The following is a 21,628-nucleotide window of genomic DNA, read 5'->3' on the forward strand; positions in this document are numbered from 1 at the left end:
TACCACGCTGAAGCTAGCTAGGTACCACGCTAAAGCTAGCTAGGTACCACGCTGAAGCTAGCTAGGTACCATGCTAAAGCTAGCTAGGTACCACGCTAAAGCTAGCTAGGTACCACGCTGAAGCTAGCTAGGTACCACGCTGAAGCTAGCTACCCCAGAAGTTGCGGTCGAACAAATGATGCTTTATACCAACACAGTATTGTAAACACATTGTTTGTGTCCGGTGTTTGCTCGTTTGTAGACTTTTTTGTAAAGCTTTGACAGTGCTACTGTATCTTTTTTAACACGCAAAGACCCAAACGGCGTTCCATAGTATGTATGTCGTGAAGCTAATAGCAGTGACGCTATTACTGTGTAGGGCAACATCTGACAAATAGCACACTTGGTAGTGTGTTCCGGTGCTTGACCAGTCGGTGAAAGCCAACATCATCCACGACAGAGAACGATTGATTGTAAAGGGCAATGAATCTATTATCTTGTCTTTAATGGATTTCGCCTTTTGAGTTGTCTTACTGAAATGTTCTTACTTGTTCAAATGACTGCTGGACTTGTTGGCTGCTCTGCACAGCAGACATTGTGGGCTAGGTTAGCAATGCTGTGTTGCACGTGTAGCACAACATTTTACGTGGCGTTATTACATCATCTACCTACGTTATATAGGTATGCACGTCATCTACCTACGTTATACAGGTATGCACGTCATCTACCTACGTTATACAGGTATGCACGTCATCTACCTACGTTATATAGGTATGCACGTCATCTACCTACGTTATATAGGTATGCACGTCATCTACCTACGTTATACAGGTATGCACGTCATCTACCTACGTTATACAGGTATGCACGTCATCTACCTACGTTATATAGGTATGCACGTCATCTACCTACGTTATACAGGTATGCACGTCATCTACCTACGTTATACAGGTATGCACATCATCTACCTACGTTATATAGGTATGCACGTCATCTACCTACGTTATACAGGTATGCACGTCATCTACCTACGTTATAAAGGTATGCACGTCATCTACCTACGTTATATAGGTATGCACGTCATCTACCTACGTTATATAGGTATGCACATCATCTACCTACGTTATACAGGTATGCACGTCATCTACCTACGTTATAAAGGTATGCACGTCATCTACCTACGTTATATAGGTATGCACGTCATCGACCTACGTTATATAGGTATGCACGTCATCTACCTACGTTATAAAGGTATGCACGTCATCTACCTACGTTATATAGGTAGGCACGTCATCTACCTACGTTATATAGGTATGCATGTCATCTACCTACGTTATATAGGTATGCACGACAGCCTTGACATTGGTTTTGCACATTGGCGTTAAACTACCGATGTTGTCATTTTTAGCTAATATCGACCGATTCTGATATGTTCACCAATATATCGTGCATCCCTAATTGTGATTATAGTTGAATAATTTGTTTTACAGTATAGACACATTTATGTGATGTTGTTGTTTAGGCCATGTTTTCTAAATCCCTTTTCACTCCCCATCGCTGACAGGTATGATGGATATCCTTGCCAATACAACCTCCTCTTCTTCTCCCCCTCCTCTCCTCCTCACCTTCTCCCTCTCTACCTACAGTGCCTTGCGAAAGTATTCGGCCCCCTTGAACTTTGCGACCTTTTGCCACATTTCAGGATTCAAACAAAATATATAAAACTGTATTTTTTTGTGAAGAATCAACAACAAGTGGGACACAATCATGAAGTGGAACGACATTTATTGGATATTTCAAACTTTTTTAACAAATCAAAAACTGAAAAATTGGGCTTGCAAAATTATTCAGCCCCCTTAAGTTAATACTTTGTAGCGCCACCTTTTGCTGCGATTACAGCTGTAAGTCGCTTGGGGTATGTCTCTATCAGTTTTGCACATCGAGAGACTGAAATTTTTTCCCATTCCTCCTTGCAAAACAGCTCGAGCTCAGTGAGGTTGGATGGAGAGCATTTGTGAACAGCAGTTTTCAGTTCTTTCCACAGATTCTCGATTGGATTCAGGTCTGGACTTTGACTTGGCCATTCTAACACCTGGATATGTTTATTTTTGAACCATTCCATTGTAGATTTTGCTTTATGTTTTGGATCATTGTCTTGTTGGAAGACAAATCTCCATCCCAGTCTCAGGTCTTTTGCAGACTCCATCAGGTTTTCTTCCAGAATGGTCCTGTATTTGGCTCCATCCATCTTCCCATCAATTTTAACCATCTTCCCTGTCCCTGCTGAAGGCAGGCCCAAACCATGATGCTGCCACCACCATGTTTGACAGTGGGGATGGTGTGTTCAGGGTGATGAGCTGTGTTGCTTTTACGCCAAACATAACGTTTTGCATTGTTGCCAAAAAGTTCAATTTTGGTTTCATCTGACCAGAGCACCTTCTTCCACATGTTTGGTGTGTCTCCCAGGTGGCTTGTGGCAAACTTTAAACAACACTTTTTATGGATATCTTTAAGAAATGGCTTTCTTCTTGCCACTCTTCCATAAAGGCCAGATTTGTGCAATATACGACTGATTGTTGTCCTCCCACCTCAGCTGTAGATCTCTGCAGTTCATCCAGAGTGATCATGGGCCTCTTGGCTGCATCTCTGATCAGTCTTCTCCTTGTATGAGCTGAAAGTTTAGAGGGACGGCCAGGTCTTGGTAGATTTGCAGTGGTCTGATACTCCTTCCATTTCAATATTATCGCTTGCACAGTGCTCCTTGGGATGTTTAAAGCTTGGGAAATCGTTTTGTATCCAAATCCGGCTTTAAACTTCTTCACAACAGTATCTCGGACCTGCCTGGTGTGTTCCTTGTTCTTCATGATGCTCTCTGCGCTTTTAACGGACCTCTGAGACTATCACAGTGCAGGTGCATTTATACGGAGACTTGATTACACACAGGTGGATTGTATTTATCATCATAAGTCATTTAGGTCAACATTGGATCATTCAGAGATCCTCACTGAACTTCTGGAGAGAGTTTGCTGCACTGAAAGTAAAGGGGCTGAATAATTTTGCACGCCCAATTTTTCAGTTTTTGATTTGTTAAAAAAGTTTGAAATATCCAATAAATGTCGTTCCACTTCATGATTGTGTCCCACTTGTTGTTGATTCTTCACAAACAAATACAGTTTTATATCTTTATGTTTGAAGCCTGAAATGTGGCAAAAGGTCGCAAAGTTCAAGGGGGCCAAATACTTTCGCAAGGCACTGTATGATTGTGCCCTTATATATGCAATCACCCCCTTTACTAATATTTTCTTACTCCATCTCCTATCCTCCTCTCCTATCCTCCTCCTCCTCTCCTACCCTTCTCCTCTCCTATCCTCCTCCTCCTCTCCTATCCTTCTCCTCTCCTATCCTCCTGCCCTCCTATCCTTCTCCTCTCCTATCTTCCTATCCCCCTCCTATCCACTTCTCCTATCCTCCTCCTCCTCTCCTATCCTCCTCCTCCCCTCCTATACTCCTCTCCAATCCTCCTCCTCTCCTACTCTCCTCCTGCCCTCCTATCCTCCACCTCTCTCTCGCTCTCTCTCTCTCCCCTCTTTCTCCTGGTCCTCTCTCTCTCTCCCCTCTTTCTCCTGGTTCTCTCTGTCAATTCAATTCAATTCAAGGGCTTTATTGGCATGGGAAACATGTGTTAACATTGCCAAAGCAAGTGAGGTAGATAATATATAAAGTGAATATATAAAGTGAAATAAACAATCTGTCACGCCCTGGTCAAAGTATTTTGTGTTTATATTTATGTATTTGGTCAGGCCAGGGTGTGGCATGGAGTTTTTGTATTGTGGTGTGTTTTGTCTTGGGGTTTTGGTGTGTATATATTTGGGATTGTAGCTAGTGGGGTTATCTAGCAAGGTCTATGGCTGCCTGGAGTGATTCTCAATCAGAGGCAGGTGCTTATCGTTGTCTCTGATTGGTAACCATATTTAGGCAGCCATATTCTTTGAGTTTGTCGTGGGTGATTGTCCTATCTGTACTCTATGTTAGTTTTACACAAGTATAGGCTGTTTCGGTTTTCGTTTCGTTCTTTGTTTTGTAGTGTTTGTGTTTATTTCGTGTTACGTTTTGTTCATTAAATATGGATCACAATCGACACGCTGCAGTTTGGTCCGACTCTCATTCATCACCACTAGAAAGCCGTAACACAATCAAAATAAATAAATCATAAATAAAAATTAACAGTCTCTGTCTCTGTCTCTGTCTCTCTCTCTCTCTCTCTCTCCTGGTCCTCTCTGTTCTCTCTCTCTCCCCTCTTTCTCCTGGTCCTCTCTCTCTCTCTCTCTCGGTCTCAGTCTCTCTCTCTCACTCTCTTTCTCTCTCTCTTTTTTCTCTCTGTCCTCTCTCTGTTCTCTCTGTCTCTGTCTCTCTCTCTCTCCCCCTCTTTCTCCTGGTCCTCTCTCTGTTCTCTCTCTCTCACTCACTATCTTTCTCTCTCTCTTCTTTCTCTCTGTCCTCTCTCTGTCTCTCTAGATCTCTCTGTCTATCTGTCTGTCAGGGGGTTATTCATTCCTGTTTATCACTATACACCATTACATTCAGTCACCTCAAGTCTGTAGACTAGGCTACTGATCCCTGAGTGCTGCTGTCTCAGATACCACACCATGGAAGCCAAAGAAACCTTGAAACCTAAGACTGATGGAAAGAGAGTCTTACCTCCCTTCCCCCTACACACACACACACAAACACACACACACAGAAACACACACACACACACACACACACACTATGATACACGCATCAAACACACACAAACACACAGACAGACAGACAGACAATAAAGTGTTTATCGTAGTCCAAAATGTGTAATAGACGCACAGCAGTGTTCTAGAATATTGGACCGCTGGCTTTCATACTTTTCAAATTCTCAGAGCAGCTCGAGCGATTTCTCCAACTGTCATCACATCCAAATGAATAGAGGAGGCGTACTGGAGACGTGTTGGTTGGTCGGGCTGTGTGTCCCTGCGGTCTCAGAGCCACATATCTCTGTTAAAATGGATCGCCGGACTGACGCGTCTCAGCAATTGTGGAGTGTGATTTACACTTAAGACAGCTGCAGTGCAGTAATATTGATCTCCTGACCTCCTCATCTCACCACCTGTGTTTTACACACCTAGCTGACACCTAGCTGACACCCCTGCAAGGCTGGTGGTAAAATCTCTCGCCTGAGAGGGGGGTGCTCTGAAGAAGTGCCATCTCAGGGTTGTGTGTGTTTCTCTGACTCTGGTCCCTTAACCATTAAGATAATTATCAAATGTGAGATACAAACTAAATAAAATCATCTGGGATAGATAGTGGTAGAAATCTGCCTTTTTCAGTAATTTATATGGAGGAGATGGTGTTTTTCCTGTGGTTGTAACTTACACCTGACCTCTGTATGCATATATTTACAATATGTGGCTCCTATGTAAAAACAGAATGGTTAAAATATCGCCTAAATCATCCCCTGTCCTTCCAGAGGTTTTGATTCAAATATTTTTCTTGGGATTTAAACTATTGTTATTGTAATGACTCATCTGACCACAGGAGTTGAGAAGTTTGCCTTTAAGACTTGACTGAGGATCCAGATGAAGTATGTTTATTGTTTCATGCAGGTATCGTCCACGAGAACGTGAAGATGGGCTCAGACGGGGAGAGTGATCAGGCATCTGGGACGTCTTCTGATGAAGTCCAGAGTCCAGTCAGGGTCCGCATGAGGAACAACCACCACAGACGCATCTCCAATGAGGTACAAGTGGTGTGTGTGTGTCTGTCTCTCTGTTTAGTTCTGTCTGTCTCTCTGTTTAGTTATGTCTGTCTGTCTGTCTGTCTGTCTGTCTGTCTGTCTGTCTGTCTGTCTGTCTGTCTGTCTGTCTGTCTGTCTGTCTGTGTGTCTGTGTGTGTGTGTGTGTGTGTGTGTGTGTGTGTGTGTGTGTGTGTGTGTGTGTGTGTGTGTGGTAGCTGTAGAATGATGAGCACAGCAGTATTGCAGGAAATGCCCCTGGACACACAGTCTGCTGCCTCTGTGTAGACACTCTGGACTGGACTGCTTTACACCATGTTTACTACAGACAGAGAGAAGGAGGGGGGGGGGCTGAATGAAATAATGAAACCATGATAAGGAACAGAAAGAGGTAGAACTTGGACATGGATGGACAGAGAGAGAGAGAGTGGAGGAAAGATGTGAGGAGAGGGAGAGAGAGAAGGATGAGAGAGAGAGAGAGAGTGGGGGAAAGATGTAAGATGAGGGAGGGAGAGAGCAGGATGAGAGAGAGAGAGTGGGGGAAAGATGTGAGGAGAGCGAGAGAGAGAGAGATGAGAGAATGGAGGAAAGATGTGAGATGAGGGAGAGAGAGAGGGATGAGAGAGTAGAGGAAAGATGTGAGGAGAGGGAGAGAGAGTGGAGGAAAGATGTGAGGAGAGGGAGAGAGAGAGGGATGAGAGAATGGAGGAAAGATATGAGGAGAGGGAGAGAGAGAGGGATGAGAGAATGGAGGAAAGATGTGAGGAGAGGGAGAGAGAGTGGAGGAAAGATGTGAGGAGAGGGAGAGAGAATGGAGGAAAGATATGAGGAGAGGGAGAGAGAGAGGGATGAGAGAATGGAGGAAAGATGTGAGGAGAGGGCGAGAGAGAGGGATGAGAGAATGGAGGAAAGATGTGAGGAGAGGGAGAGAGAGAGGGATGAGAGAGTGGAGGAAAGATGTGAGGAGAGGGAGAGAGAGAAGGATGAGAGAGTGGAGGAAAGATGTGAGGAGAGGGAGAGAGATAGGTATGAGAGAGTGGAGGAAAGATGTGAGGAGAGGGAGAGAGAGTGGAGGAAAGATGTGAGGAGAGGGAGAGAGATAGGGATGAGAGAGAGAGAGGGATGAGAGAATGGAGGAAAGATGTGAGGAGAGGGAGAGAGAGAGGGATGAGAGTGGAGGAAAGATGTGAGGAGAGGGAGAGAGAGAAGGATGAGAGAGTGGAGGAAAGATGTGAGGAGAGGGAGAGAGAGAAGGATGAGAGAATGGAGGAAAGATGTGAGGAGAGGGAGAGAATGGAGGAGGACAGAGAGATGGAAAATAACTGTTTCCTATCAGCGATTTCCAACATCACTCCACATTCCCCCCTTCCCCCAACTCTGTTCTACCCTCAGGAATCTCTCCACCCCTCCCTCTTTTCCCTCCTCCTTCTCCTCTACGTCCTCCTCCCCTTCTTCCTCGGAGTGTGTGGGGTACTCTGGCACAATCGTGCCCTCGTTCTCTCTCTCTCTTTCTCTGCTTCTGCCCATCTCTATCTGTTGGGTCATGTGGCAGGCAAGAGAGGTGCAGTGTGGGAAGAGTGTGTGAGAGTGTAGGATTACCATTCAGAGGGACAATGAGGGACTTACTAGAGCTGTTCTGCATTGTAAGTACTAGGTTGTGTGTGTGTACGTGTGTTAGTGTATGTGTTCTGTGCGTGTGGTAGTGTATGTGTGTGTGTGTGTGTGTACACATGCATGAAATCAAATCAAATGTTTCTAAGTGAATGAAAGAGTGCATGTGTATGAACATGATTATTTGAGTGATGGTGTGTGTTGTGTGTGTTCTCTGTGTGTGTGGGCATGTTTGTGTGTAGTCATTGTGTGTGTTAGTTGACTGTGTACTTCAGTGAGTGTGTTGATGAGTTAACAGAATGGATGAGGTGCCGATGGGACTTATTAAGCAGAGATAAATGCTTACTGTGTACAGGTTGTCACGGTATTGTCATATTCACGTGTGTATGTATATTCCCACGTACAGTAGTGTTGTCACGATACCAGAAGTTTGACTTTGATACCAATACCAGGTTCATCAAAATACTTGATACCAAATCAATATTCAATACCAAAACGATGGTCGATACCAAAACGATAGTCGATACCAAAACGATGGTCGATACCAAAACGATAGTCGATACCAAAACGATAGTCGATACCAAAACGATGGTCGATACCAAAACGATAGTCGATACCAAAACGATAGTCGATACCAAAACGATGGTCGATACCAAAACGATAGTCGATACCAAAACGATAGTCGATACCAAATCAATATTCAATACCAAAACGATAGTCGATACCAAATCAATATTCAGTACCAAAACGATAGTCGATACCAAATCAATATTCAATACCAAAACGATAGTCGATACCAAATCAATATTCAATACCAAAACGATAGTCGATACCAAAACGATAGTCGATACCAAATCAATATTCAATACCAAAACGATAGTCGATACCAAAACGATAGTCGATACCAAATCAATATTCAATACCAAAACGATAGTCGATACCAAATCAATATTCAGTACCAAAACGATAGTCGATACCAAATCAATATTCAATACCAAAACGATAGTCGATACCAAATCAATATTCAGTACCAAAACGATAGTCGATACCAAAACGATAGTCGATACCAAATCAATATTCAATACCAAAACGATAGTCGATACCAAAACGATAGTCGATACCAAAACGATAGTCGATACCAAAACGATAGTCGATACCAAATCAATATTCAATACCAAAACGATAGTCGATACCAAATCAATATTCAATACCAAAACGATAGTCGATACCAAATCAATATTCAATACCAAAACGATAGTCGATACCAAATCAATATTCAATACCAAAACGATAGTCGATACCAAAACGATAGTCGATACCAAAACGATAGTCGATACCAAATCAATATTCAGTACCAAAACGATAGTCGATACCAAATCAATATTCAATACCAAAACGATAGTCGATACCAAATCAATATTCAGTACCAAAACGATAGTCGATACCAAATCAATATTCAATACCAAAACGATAGTCGATACCAAATCAATATTCAGTACCAAAACGATAGTCGATACCAAAACGATAGTCGATACCAAATCAATATTCAATACCAAAACGATAGTCGATACCAAAACGATAGTCGATACCAAAACGATAGTCGATACCAAAACGATAGTCGATACCAAATCAATATTCAATACCAAAACGATAGTCGATACCAAATCAATATTCAATACCAAAACGATAGTCGATACCAAATCAATATTCAATACCAAAACGATAGTCGATACCAAATCAATATTCAATACCAAAACGATAGTCGATACCAAAACGATAGTCGATACCAAATCAATATTCAGTACCAAAACGATAGTCGATACCAAATCAATATTCAATACCAAAACGATAGTCGATACCAAATCAATATTCAGTACCAAAACGATAGTCGATACCAAATCAATATTCAATACCAAAACGATAGTCGATACCAAATCAATATTCAGTACCAAAACGATAGTCGATACCAAATCAATATTCAATACCAAAACGATAGTCGATACCAAATCAATATTCAGTACCAAAACGATAGTCGATACCAAATCAATATTCAATACCAAAACGATAGTCGATACCAAATCAATATTCAGTACCAAAACGATAGTCGATACCAAATCAATATTCAGTACCAAAACGATAGTCGATACCAAATCAATATTCAATACCAAAACAATAGTCGATACCAAATCAATATTCAATACCAAAACGATAGTCGATACCAAAACAATATTCAATACCAAAACGATAGTCGATACCAAAACGATAGTCGATACCAAATCAATATTCAATACCAAAACGATAGTCGATACCAAATCAATATTCAATACCAAAACGATAGTCGATACCAAATCAATATTCAATACCAAAACGATAGTCGATACCAAAATGATACCCTGATACTGAAACGATACCACAGAAGAAGAAAAAAAGAAAACTATTAGCTAAGGCCATAGAAAACCACTGGGCTGTACTTTCTTCAACATTAAACAATATGTTAATAACTGGCAGAACAACTCAAATAACAAATAGAATATATTCTATTCTATATTCAATCGTTTAAAAAAAATACAACACCATATTAAATAACATATTCAATTCCTTATGCAAAACCATGAGCCTCATGTAATTATACATCTGAAATGTTTTAAAATTGGATTTTATACATATCAGGGTTAATTAATTTGCCATAATATTGGGTAAAATATCATACATTAGAGCTATGATTCACTACAGCTAAATAATGTAATGTATTGAATTAGTAGTTTCATTCCAACACGACATAAAAAACACAGAAGCTCATTTCTGAAGCATGCACACTATACTGTAGAAACACAATGGATTTTACACAGCATACTACGATTCCCAGAGTGCATTTCAACTCCCAGTGTGCAATGCTCCGCCCAGGGCTGCTGCTGGCTAGTGGCTAGTGGCTACTACTAGCAAGCCCAGACAAACACAAAGTAGTCTAAATGTATTGCTGTCATAGCTAAATTGTGAGTGCATTTCATATTTCTTTTGGGTTGTAATCATATTATAATGCTCACATGAATGTCATGCTGAATATATGTTCATGTCATTGCCACTCAAATTCGAATTTAGTTGCTAGTAGAATGACGTTACAATTCAAAATGTCATTTGTAAAAATAATTTTTTATGTGCTAGCTTACTACTGCCACTTGAGAAGACAACTGCCCCTTGAGAAGACAAGTACCCTTGCTAGTTTACAACTGCCCCTTGAGAAGACAAGTACCCTTGCTAGATTTCTACTGCCCCTTGAGAAGACAAGTACCCTGGCTAGCTTACTACTGCCACTTGAGAAGACAACTGCCCCTTGAGAAGACAAGTACCCTTGCTAGATTTCTACTGCCCCTTGAGAAGACAAGTACCCTGGCTAGCTTACTACTGTCCCTTGAGAAGACAAGTACCCTGGCTAGCTTACTACTGCCCCTTGAGAAGACAAGTACCCTGGCTAGCTTGAGACGAGTACCATTGCTAGCTTACTACTGCCCCTTGAGAAGACAAGTAGCCTGGCTAGCTTACTACTGCACCCTGAGAAGACAAGCACCCTGGCTAGCTTACTACTGCCCCTTGAGAAGACAAGTACCCTGGCTAGCTCACTACTGCCCCCTGAGAAGACAAGCACACTGGCTAGCTTACTACTGCCCCCTGAGAAGACAAGTACCCTGGCTAGCTCACTACTGCCCCCTGAGAAGACAAGCACACTGGCTAGCTTACTACTGCCCCCTGAGAAGACAAGTACCCTGGCTAGCTTACTACTGCCCCCTGAGAAGACAAGCACCCTGGCTAGCTTACTACTGCCCCCTGAGAAGACAAGTACCCTGGCTAGCTTACTACTGCCCCCTGAGAAGACAAGTACCCTGGCTAGCTTACTACTGCCCCCTGAGAAGACAAGCACCCTGGCTAGCTTACTACTGCCCCCTGAGAAGACAAGTACCCTGGCTAGCTTACTACTGCCCCCTGAGAAGACAAGTACCCTGGCTAGCTTACAACTGCCCCTTGAGAAGACAAGTACCCTGGCTAGGTTACTACTGACCCCTGAGAAGACAAGCACCCTTGCTAGCTTACTACTGCCCCCTGAGAAGACAAGTACCCTGGCTAGCTTACTACTGCTCCTTGAGAAGACAAGTACCCTGGCTAGCTTACTACTGCCCCCTGAGAAGACAAGTACCCTTGCTAGCTTACTACTGCCCCCTGAGAAGACAAGTACCCTGGCTAGCTTACTACTGCCCCCTGAGAAGACAAGTCCCCTGCTAGCTTACTACTGCCCCCTGAGAAGACAAGTCCCCTGCTAGCTTACTACTGCCCCCTGAGAAGACAAGTCCCCTGCTAGCTTACTACTGCCCTCTGAGAAGACAAGTACCCTTGCTAGCTTACTACTGCCCCTTGAGAAGATTCGGGCAAATTACTAGACAGACTCGATGCGCTCAATCCGTATGCGACGAGAACCACATTTGACAGAAGTACCGAAACTAACAAAAATTCTAGTTCTAGTATTGAAGAAGTACAGAAGTTTTGGTATACCTTGCAACACTAGCGTACAGTATAACCTAATTGTATACTGTGTGTGTGTGTTGTCAAGATGTCATTACTATCGCTGATTATATACATGAGAATGTGTCCTTTGTGTGTGTGTGTGAATGTGTGTGTGTGCGTGTGTGTGAATGTTTGTGTGTGTGTGCATGAGGTGGGTTGTCAGAGTCCCCAGGGTGATGGTTCTTATGTTCTGTTCCATGTAGGGCTGTCAAGGTGACCGTATTACCGCCACATCGGCAGTCACGAGTCATGACCGCAGTCTAATTTCCTGATGATCGTTGGTCACGGTAATCCCATCCAGAACTGAGCAAATGAATGGCGCTGATGGGTAGCCTACCAAACTTGCTAACGGCCCCCGCTAATGGCCTGGTACTCAGCGCTCTATTGTCCCTCTAATCACTTAATGATTGAATTTGAATAATCTGAATGATGAGGACAAATAGTGATGGGAGATAGAGCTCCCGTTCCAAATTGGACACAGGAAAGAACCCAATATGCATGAATACATATTTAAAACCTCTTCCGAAAGGACGTAAAGGACAATCGGTCCAGTCCGAGTGAGGCAGAGTGAACAGCTGGAGACTATAAGGGAGTGGAGGCAGAGTGAACAGCTGGAGACTATAAGGGAGTGGAGGCAGAGTGAACAACTGGAGACTATAAGGGAGTGGAGGCAGAGTGAACAGCTGGAGACTATAAGGGAGTGGAGGCAGAGTGAACAGCTGGAGACTATAAGGGAGTGGAGGCAGAGTGAACAGCTGGAGACTATAAGGGAGTGGAGGCCGTGCGGTGGGTGAATGTGTGAGTAAGACACAGGAGGATCGGAGCACCAGAGCAGGAACAGGGAGAGACCACAACCACTTATCTTACGCTACACTAACTTCTCGCTAATTATTTATCCTCCTGTTCGATTACATAGTACCTGTCTTGACATCATCAAACTGAGAGAAACTAGCTACCTAGGCTACTTGAGGCCAGCCATAATGTTACTGCACTTCTTACAATTAGCTACCCGAAATACCAACTCCATTCAGAACATAGCTTACCTGTTGACTTTCGGTGGTTGTAGCCTTGACTTGTCATTTTAATTTCACCTCCCGTTGAGTAGATACCCCCTAACTGGTTCGCCACACAAGCAGAGCAGCGATGCAGTTGTCTCCTTCTGTAGGAAGGATCAGAGTGTAGGCCTTTCTTTGTGACTTTTCCAAATCAGCAATACAGAGTTAATATTGAGTTGCCTCATGCTGCCCTTATATTTTGGAATACATTCCCAGCTTTACAAGCCTTTCACAACTAAATAAATCATATATATTATTGTAATGGTGTAGGCTATATTAAATTGGTTTATTCAACTTTTTAAAATGCAGATGTTCCAAAGCCCAGAGATGCTAAACATGTTTATGTTAATTAACGGTCAATTACCGTGTGACTGTCTGTCATTTGCATGACATTTACCTGCTCTAGTTCCATGTTGTTTCCTCTCCATTCAATGTGCTAACAGCCTTTCATCTCTACAAAACATTAAGATTCCATATTCATACATGGCCAAATATAGAGTTTACATTTTCCTTTGTGTAGTTCTCCGTTGTATAATGAAAGCAGTATGGTCCTACAATGCCATTGTGTCAAGCTGCAAATGTTGTTTATGACCATTGTGCTTGTGTACGTGTTCACGTACACACACACACACACACACACACACACACACACACACACACACACACACACACACACACACACACACACACACACACACACACACACACACACACACACACACATACACATTGGGGACATATCCTGTGGGAAGGTTGGGTCTGGGCCAGGCAGTGCTGCCATGGAATCCAGGGATGATTGGCACCCTGCCTGGAGTAGGCAATAGAGGAGTGAGGTATGTTGGGAGATGTAGTTCAATGTGGACTACAGATGTGATTGTTAGTAATGGATGTATCACAACCAGGGAGTCAAATCCATTTCAATTCAGTAAATTCATTCAGAGGACCTTTCAGTATTGTAATTTCAATCCACTTCCTAAATTGACTGCATTGATGTGGAATTGACCCCCATCCTGAACAGGCCAGTGGTAACTGTATACTCTTATATACAGAAAATGTATCACAATAATAATATTGATTTGATTAACTGATTGAACATACAGTTATAATCTCATCCCTGTCTCTTTGTCTCTCTCCCACCTGGCTCTATCTCCCTCTCTCTCTCTCTCCAGGACATAAACAAGCGCCTGTCTCTGCCGGCTGACATCAGGCTACCGGAAGGCTACCTGGAGAAGTTTGCCATGAACAGTCCGCCCTTCGACAAGCCCATGAGCCGCAGGCTACGAAGAGCCTCATTGGTCAGTCCACACTCTGCTCTCTGCTCTTAACTTGGCAAGCTGCAATGTAGTCTGAGTCAGCTGTTTTCCTGTGTGTGTGTGTGTGTGTGTGTGTGTGTGTGTGTGTGTGTGTGTGTGTGTGTGTGTGTGTGTGTGTGTGTGTGCGTGCGTGCGTGCGTGCGCGTGTGCGCAACTGCGCGGGCACATTTGTGTAGTTCTTTGCTCTGAAATGAAAGCAGTATGGTCCTGCAATGCCATTGTGTCAAGCTGAAAATGTTGGTTATGACCATTGTGCTTGTGTTTCTGAGTGTGGATAAGACATTTGACAGGAAGCCAAAGCGACCATATGAGAAGATTGTCATGACAACGTGGATATACAAATATAGGCAGGCACAGATATGGTAATGCTGACAATAGTTCCTGTCTATGGCCCAGTACACACAGATATGGTAATGCTGACAATAGTTCCTGTCTATGGCCCAGTACACACAGATATGGTAATGCTGACAATAGTTCCTGTCTGTGGCCCAGTACACACAGATATGGTAATGCTGACAATAGTTCCTGTCTATGGCCCAGTACACACAGATATGGTAATGCTGGCCATAGTACCAGATAAGGCTATTTGGCTTGTAACCATAGGGGAACCATTTTTGGGGCAATTTTTTTATAGAACCTTAATGGAGAATGAAAAATATCTCATTCTGAAAGGTTCGTTGTAGATTCTTTTGAAGAACCATACAGGGTTCTTTATTCTGGTCAACCATATTATATTGTTAAAATTCCGTAGGTGTTATTATTGTGTTAATTGACAAGTTGAATCAAGAGAGATACCTCTGGAACAGCTGGGGGTCTCTGAGGAGAGAAGTGAGAACCACTGACTGATTTAGACAACTGTTCTCAAAAGGCCATACGAGAGTCTTTCACAAGACACTGTCACTGGCCATAGTCATATGTAATATGTACAGGCATAAAACAAGACATTAGATGAAGTGGAATGACACTCTCACTCATGGTTGCGCAAGAATAGCTGTGCGTAAACCACTCCCTAAAATATTTGAATGAGCCACCTCCCTTACATTGTCACTGAAAGAGGAGAGAACCTTTTAGTGAATTGTAAAGAACAATTAGAGGGCTCAAAATGTTATTTAAGTCATTATGGTTCCACCTAGAACCATCAACCTTCCCAAATAACCCTTGAGGAACCCTACTTTCTGTATGTGTAGGGGGCCGATGCATTCTGCATTAGACATGTGAGCCTGGAGAACTTTCTCTCCTTCTCCCCTGTAGTTATTGAGTGAGACCAGGCAACCTCTCTTTCTCTCTGTTTGAAGTGATTTAATGACTCAGCTTTCCTGCAGGAGTCTTAGAGAGATGAAAGGAGGATGAAAGAGGAAGCATTTGAAGGGAGGGATAAAGGAAGGGATGGAGAGTGGCGTTTTTATAGAAGAAGGATGCATGGGGGAGGGGTCAGGTGTGAGGTGTTTGTGTGGTTAGAGGCGAGTGCTGCAAATGAGTGGCAGGCATGTGTGTGCATGTGTGTGTGATGTAACAGATATCTATAATTCAGTAGTGGAGTCAGTATGAGTGAGAGTGCTCCTCCCTGCTGGAAAAACACTGGAATACCTTGGAGACAGACCTCTGATGCAATACAGAGGAAAGAGAGATAATGAATGACTGATAGGAAGGTGGACAGAGAGATAATTAATGACTGATAGGAAGGAGGACAGAGAGATAATGAATGACTGATAGGAAGGAGGACAGAGAGATAATAAATGACTGATAGGAAGGAGGACAGAGAGATAATGAATGACTGATAGGAAGGAGGACAGAGAGATAATGAATGACTGATAGGGGGAGGACAGAGAGATAATGAATGACTGATAGGGGGAGGACAGAGAGATAATGAATGACTGACAGGGGGAGGACAAAGAGATAATGAATGACTGATAGGGGGGAGGACAAAGAGATAATGAATGACTGATAGGGGGGAGGACAGAGAGATAATGAATGACTGATGGGGGGAGGACAGAGAGATAATGAATGACTGATAGGGGGAGGACAGAGAGATAATGAATGACTGAAAGGGGGGAGGACAGAGAGATAATGAATGACTGATAGGGGGGAGGACAGAGAGATAATGAATGACTGATAGGGGGAAGGACAGAGAGATAATGAATGACTGATAGGGGGGAGGACAGAGAGATAATGAATGACTGATAGGGGGGAGGACAGAGAGATAATGAATGACCAATGGGAAGGAGGACAGAGAGATAATGAATGACTGATAGGGGGAGGAGAAAGAGATAATGAATGACTGATAGGGGGGAGAACAGAGAGATAATGAATGACTGATAGGGGGAGAGCAGAGAGATAATGAATGACTGATAGGGGGGAGGACAGAGAGATAATGAATGACTGGTAGGATGGAGGACAGAGAGATAATGAATGGAAGGAAGTAAAGAGCTAGATACACACATAGAGGGGGAATGATGGAGGAATAGAGGAGTGGAAGAAGGACATGCAGGAGTGATGTATGTTTGTTTGATGGTAAACTACAGTGTCAGTAGAGGTCAGGTTGGGGTTGGGGCTTTCGGTGAACCTGATTGGTTCAGGTATGTCTCAGGGTGGATAGGACTGGACGGTATGTGGTACTGTATTTCCCAGCATTCCTCAGTATTGATGGTCAGTGTAATATGGGTGAGAGTGTACCGTAGTATAATGCTGTATACTTGGGCATTACTGAGTCTAAATTCATTGCAGACGTTAAATATTGTCATTCTCACAGTTGTGTAACATTATGTGTGATACACTGGTCATTACATGTTCATGCTTATATCATTCTTGTGTAGATGGAATGACGAAATCTAAACAGACTCAAATCTTTATTCAAATACTATCACTGGACACCTTAAATTAGTCATGCAATCAGCCTATTTCAAGTGCCTAATTTAAAAAATACAATTCTCCCTGTAATTATTTTGACAGACTGTAGTTTTTTAATTAACTGACATAAAACCTAGCAGAAGCTTCCGAGTGGCGCAGCGGTCAAAGGCACTGCATCTCAGTGCTAGAGGTGTCACTACAGACCCTGGGTCGATCCCGGGTTGTATGACAACCAGCCGTGATAGGGAGCTCCATAGGACGGCTAACACGATTTGCCCAGCGTCGTCCGGGTTAGCAGAGGGTTTGTAGAGCGTCATTGTAAAATAAGAAGTTGTTCTTAACTGACTTGCTTAGTTAAATAAAGAAATAAAACTAGGTTCCATTTGCCAGTTGGCACATTCTTGAAACACTAACTACCAGCCTTTAAACACAGGATCAGTTACTGTGATGGAACATCCTGTTTAGAATGCCCATATCAAAGGTGTTTTTTTCCAGGAAGAAGTCCATTCTACTGGAAATGATCAAATACATACTATTTTAGATATGGACAAACAAACGGTCTGGGGGTACAGACATCAGTGAGCTATATAAAGATATCTGGGTAAAGCTGTCAAAATGGTCGACATCCTACTTCAAGGGCATCCTCAGGAGTCAATGTGTAACTGAAACACCGATCATGTTCAAAATGATTCTCTCATCTAGATGGAAGAAGGGGCTAGTGCCTGTAATTGTATATCCTGACCTTTGACCCAGAGGCACTGAGGCTATCTTTCTTCTTTCATAGCCGTCTCCCAATCCCCATCAATTATTCACTGTGTCGTCCAGTAAGATTCAGTGTTCCGTTGCGTTAAAAGACGCTTGGGGGGAAGGAAGAGCGTTGGTTGGATGGAGGGGGTAAGAAGTGATGGAGTCCGACAGATGACCCCTGTTGGTTGGATGGAGGGGGTAAGAAGTGATGGAGTCCGACAGATGACCCCTGTTGGTTGGATGGAGGGGGTAAGAAGTGATGGAGTCCGACAGATGACCCCTGTTGGTTGGATGGAGGGGGTAAGAAGTGATGGAGTCCGACAGATGACCCCTGTTGGTTGGATGGAGGGGGTAAGAAGTGATGGAGTCCGACAGATGACCCCTGTTGGTTGGATGGAGGGGGTAAGAAGTGATGGAGTCTGACAGATGACCCCTGTTGGTTGGATGGAGGGGGTAAGAAGTGATGGAGTCCGACAGATGACCCCTGTTGGTTGGATGGAGAGGGTAAGAAGTAATGGAGTCCGACAGATGACCCCTGTTGGTTGGATGGAGGGGGTAAGAAGTGATGGAGTCCGACAGATGACCCCTGTTGGTTGGATGGAGGGGGTAAGAAGTGATGGAGTCCGACAGATGACCCCTGTTGGTTGGATGGAGGGGGTAAGAAGTGATGGAGTCCGACAGATGACCCCTGTTGGTTGGATGGAGGGGGTAAGAAGTGATGGAGTCCGACAGATGACCCCTGTTGGTTGGATGGAGGGGGTAAGAAGTGATGGAGTCCGACAGATGACCCCTGTTGGTTGGATGGAGGGGGTAAGAAGTGATGGAGTCCGACAGATGACCCCTGTTGGTTGGATGGAGGGGGTAAAAAGTGATGGAGTCCGACAGATGACCCCTGTTGGTTGGAAACATGTCTTGCATCATATCAAACCACACAACACTCAGCAACTACTCTCACTTTCCTGTTAAGGAGCGAATGTCCAGATCTGAATGAAATCAAAACCCTGCACATGTTTTGTATTTTTTTGTATTTTGTTATTTAATCAAATTATTATATATTATTTTACTTTTACCCCTTTTTTCTCCACAATTTCATGATTGGTAGTTACACTCTTCTCCCATCGCTGCGACTCCCGTACAGACTCGGGAGAGGCGAAGGTCGAGAGCCATGCGTGAGATTACAGATACGTGATATTCATCTGCCCAGTTAGAATGAGGTGTCAGTGTAACATTATTTTTCCCATTGGCTGTTTGTAATTGATTGATTGATGATGTCATCATTAAATTGATTGAGCTGTGATGACTGTCCACTCCTCATGGTCACGCTCAGTGGCCACCGTCGTTCATGAAATGGATCTCTCCTCCTCCCACTCTCCTTCCTTCCTTACTTCCTTCCATCCATCCTTCCCTTTTCTCTCCTAGCATCCATTCCTTTTTTCTCTATCTCTCTCCTTCGCTCCCTATCTCTCTCCCTCCCTCTATCTCTTTCTCTATCTGTTTCTCCTTCTCTGTCTATGTCAACCCCCTGTCTCTTGCGTGGCATCAGTTGCTTCACACACACACACACACACACACACACACACACACACACACACACACACACACACACACACACACACACACACACACCCTTATTTGTTTTTTGTTGCTTCATTTTGTTCCACTAAAGTAGGTTTGACCTAGTTCTGTTCTGCGAGCAGAGAACAGAGCCAGTGAAGCGTTGGGAATGGAATGAACCCATTACCCAGCTGATATATTAGTTAGGACTAACACTGGCTTATTGGAGGAACCACTGTACCACACACACACACACACACACACATATTGTACATAATCTGTGTGGACAGTACTATACTATACTTTAAGTTCCAATGAGCTAAGGAGGGAGGGGGATGCTAGACAGACAGAAAGACCATTGGTAGGGTCATACACACATCCTCCACTGTGTCAGCCACACTTAAGCTGCCTGAAAGCCTGCAGATTTATTTTCCTGCGTTGGGGGGGGGGGGGGGGGGGGGGGATGTGTGTGTATATGTGTGAGGGGGGGGGGGTCCTCTCCAACTGACTCCACCGACATGAGCAGCACCACTCCCCAACAAGGCTGAGGGATCCTGACAGCCGCTGTCACATACAGCTGTGTGTGTATGTGTGAGGGGGGGTCCTATCCAACTGACTCCACCGACATGAGCAGCACCACTCCCCAACAAGGCTGAGGGATCCTGACAGCCGCTGTGTGTTTATCTGAAAGCATCACCTCAGCGTACCAAGTGTCAAGGCCAGCTATTGCCAAATGACCCTGTGTACTACTGACAGATTACTGTAGGCAAGCAACCCCAGGTCAATATTGTATTTGACATTTGGAAAATGTAGCAGAATAATGTGGTTTAAACTGTGAAAGGGTAGCAGGATAATGTGATTAAAGCTGTGAAAGTGTAGCAGGATAATGGGATTTAAACTGTGAAAGTGCAGCAAGATAATGGGATTTAAACTGTGAACGTGTAGCAGGATAATGTGATTTAAACTGTGAAAGTGTCGCAGGATAATGGTATTCAGACTGTGAAAGTGTAGCAGGATAATGGGATTTAAACTGTGAAAGTGTAGCAGGATAATGGGATTTAAACTGTGAAAGTGTAGCAGGATAATGGGATTTACACACAGAAAGAGAGTATTTGATATTGATGTGTATGAGTTTAGCATCAGAGGATTTCTGTTGGACTCTATGTTAACACACACACACACACACACACACACACACACACACACACACACACACACACACACACACACACACACACACACACTGGCATCTACGTGTAAGTGTGTCAACCTCAGTCCGAGACGAGCCTCTCACTGTGCTGCTTTTTGGGCCTTTAAAGAGATCACATGCCTCATTAGTTAACTTGGTCACTGGAGACCCCCCCCCCCCACCCACATACACACATTATGGCGCAATGGAACATAGGTCACGTGACCATTTCGCACAGACACAGAAGAATAGAAGATATGGCGCGAGAGAGAGAGAGAGCTGGAGAGAGAGAGAGAGCTGGAGAGAGAGAGAGCTGGAGAGTGAGAGGGAGAGAGAGCTGGAGAGGGAGAGAGCTGGAGAGAGAGAGAGCTGGAGAGAGAGAGAGCTGGAGAGTGAGAGAGCTGGAGAGAGATGGAGAGTGAGAGAGAGAGAGCTGGAGAGGGAGAGAGAGAGAGCTGGAGAGTGAGAGGGGGAGAGAGAGAGCTGGAGAGAGGGAGAGCTGGAGAGTGAGAGGGAGAGAGAGAGAGCTGGAGAGAAAGAGCGCTAGAGAGAGAGAGAGAGCTGGAGAGAAAGAACTAGAGAGAGAGAGCTAGAGTGAAAGAGAGCTGGAGAGAGAGAGCTAGAGAGAGTGAGAGCAAGAGAGAGAGAGAGCTAGAGAGAGAGAGAGAGCAAGAGAGGGAGAGCAAGAGAGAGAGAGCTAGAGAGAGAGAGCAAGAGAGAGAGAGCTAGAGAGTTAGAGAGGGCTAGAGAGATAGAGAGTGTGAGCGAGAGAGAGAGAGAGAGCTAAAGAGAGAGAGAGCTGGAGAGAGAGAACTAGAGAGAGAGAGAGAGCTGGAGAGGGAGAGAGCTGGAGAGAGAGAGAGATGGAGAGTGAGAGAGCTGGAGAGAGAGAGAGCTGGAGAGGGAGAGAGAGAGAGCTGGAGAGTGAGAGGGGGAGAGAGTGAGAGCTGGAGAGGGAGAGAGAGAGAGTGTGTGAGAGAGAGAGAGAGCTGGAGAGGGAGAGAGCTGGAGAGAG

The 21,628-nt window shown here is 43.9% G+C and overlaps 1 pseudogene; it reads left to right on the forward strand.

Moving 5' to 3' along the window:
- Positions 1 to 21,628, forward strand: part of LOC116356851 (cyclin-dependent kinase 17-like) — a 116,202-nt pseudogene that overhangs the window by 75,095 nt on the left and 19,479 nt on the right.

This window comes from Oncorhynchus kisutch, linkage group LG24 (assembly GCF_002021735.2).
Source record: "Oncorhynchus kisutch isolate 150728-3 linkage group LG24, Okis_V2, whole genome shotgun sequence".
NCBI lineage: Eukaryota > Metazoa > Chordata > Actinopteri > Salmoniformes > Salmonidae > Oncorhynchus > Oncorhynchus kisutch.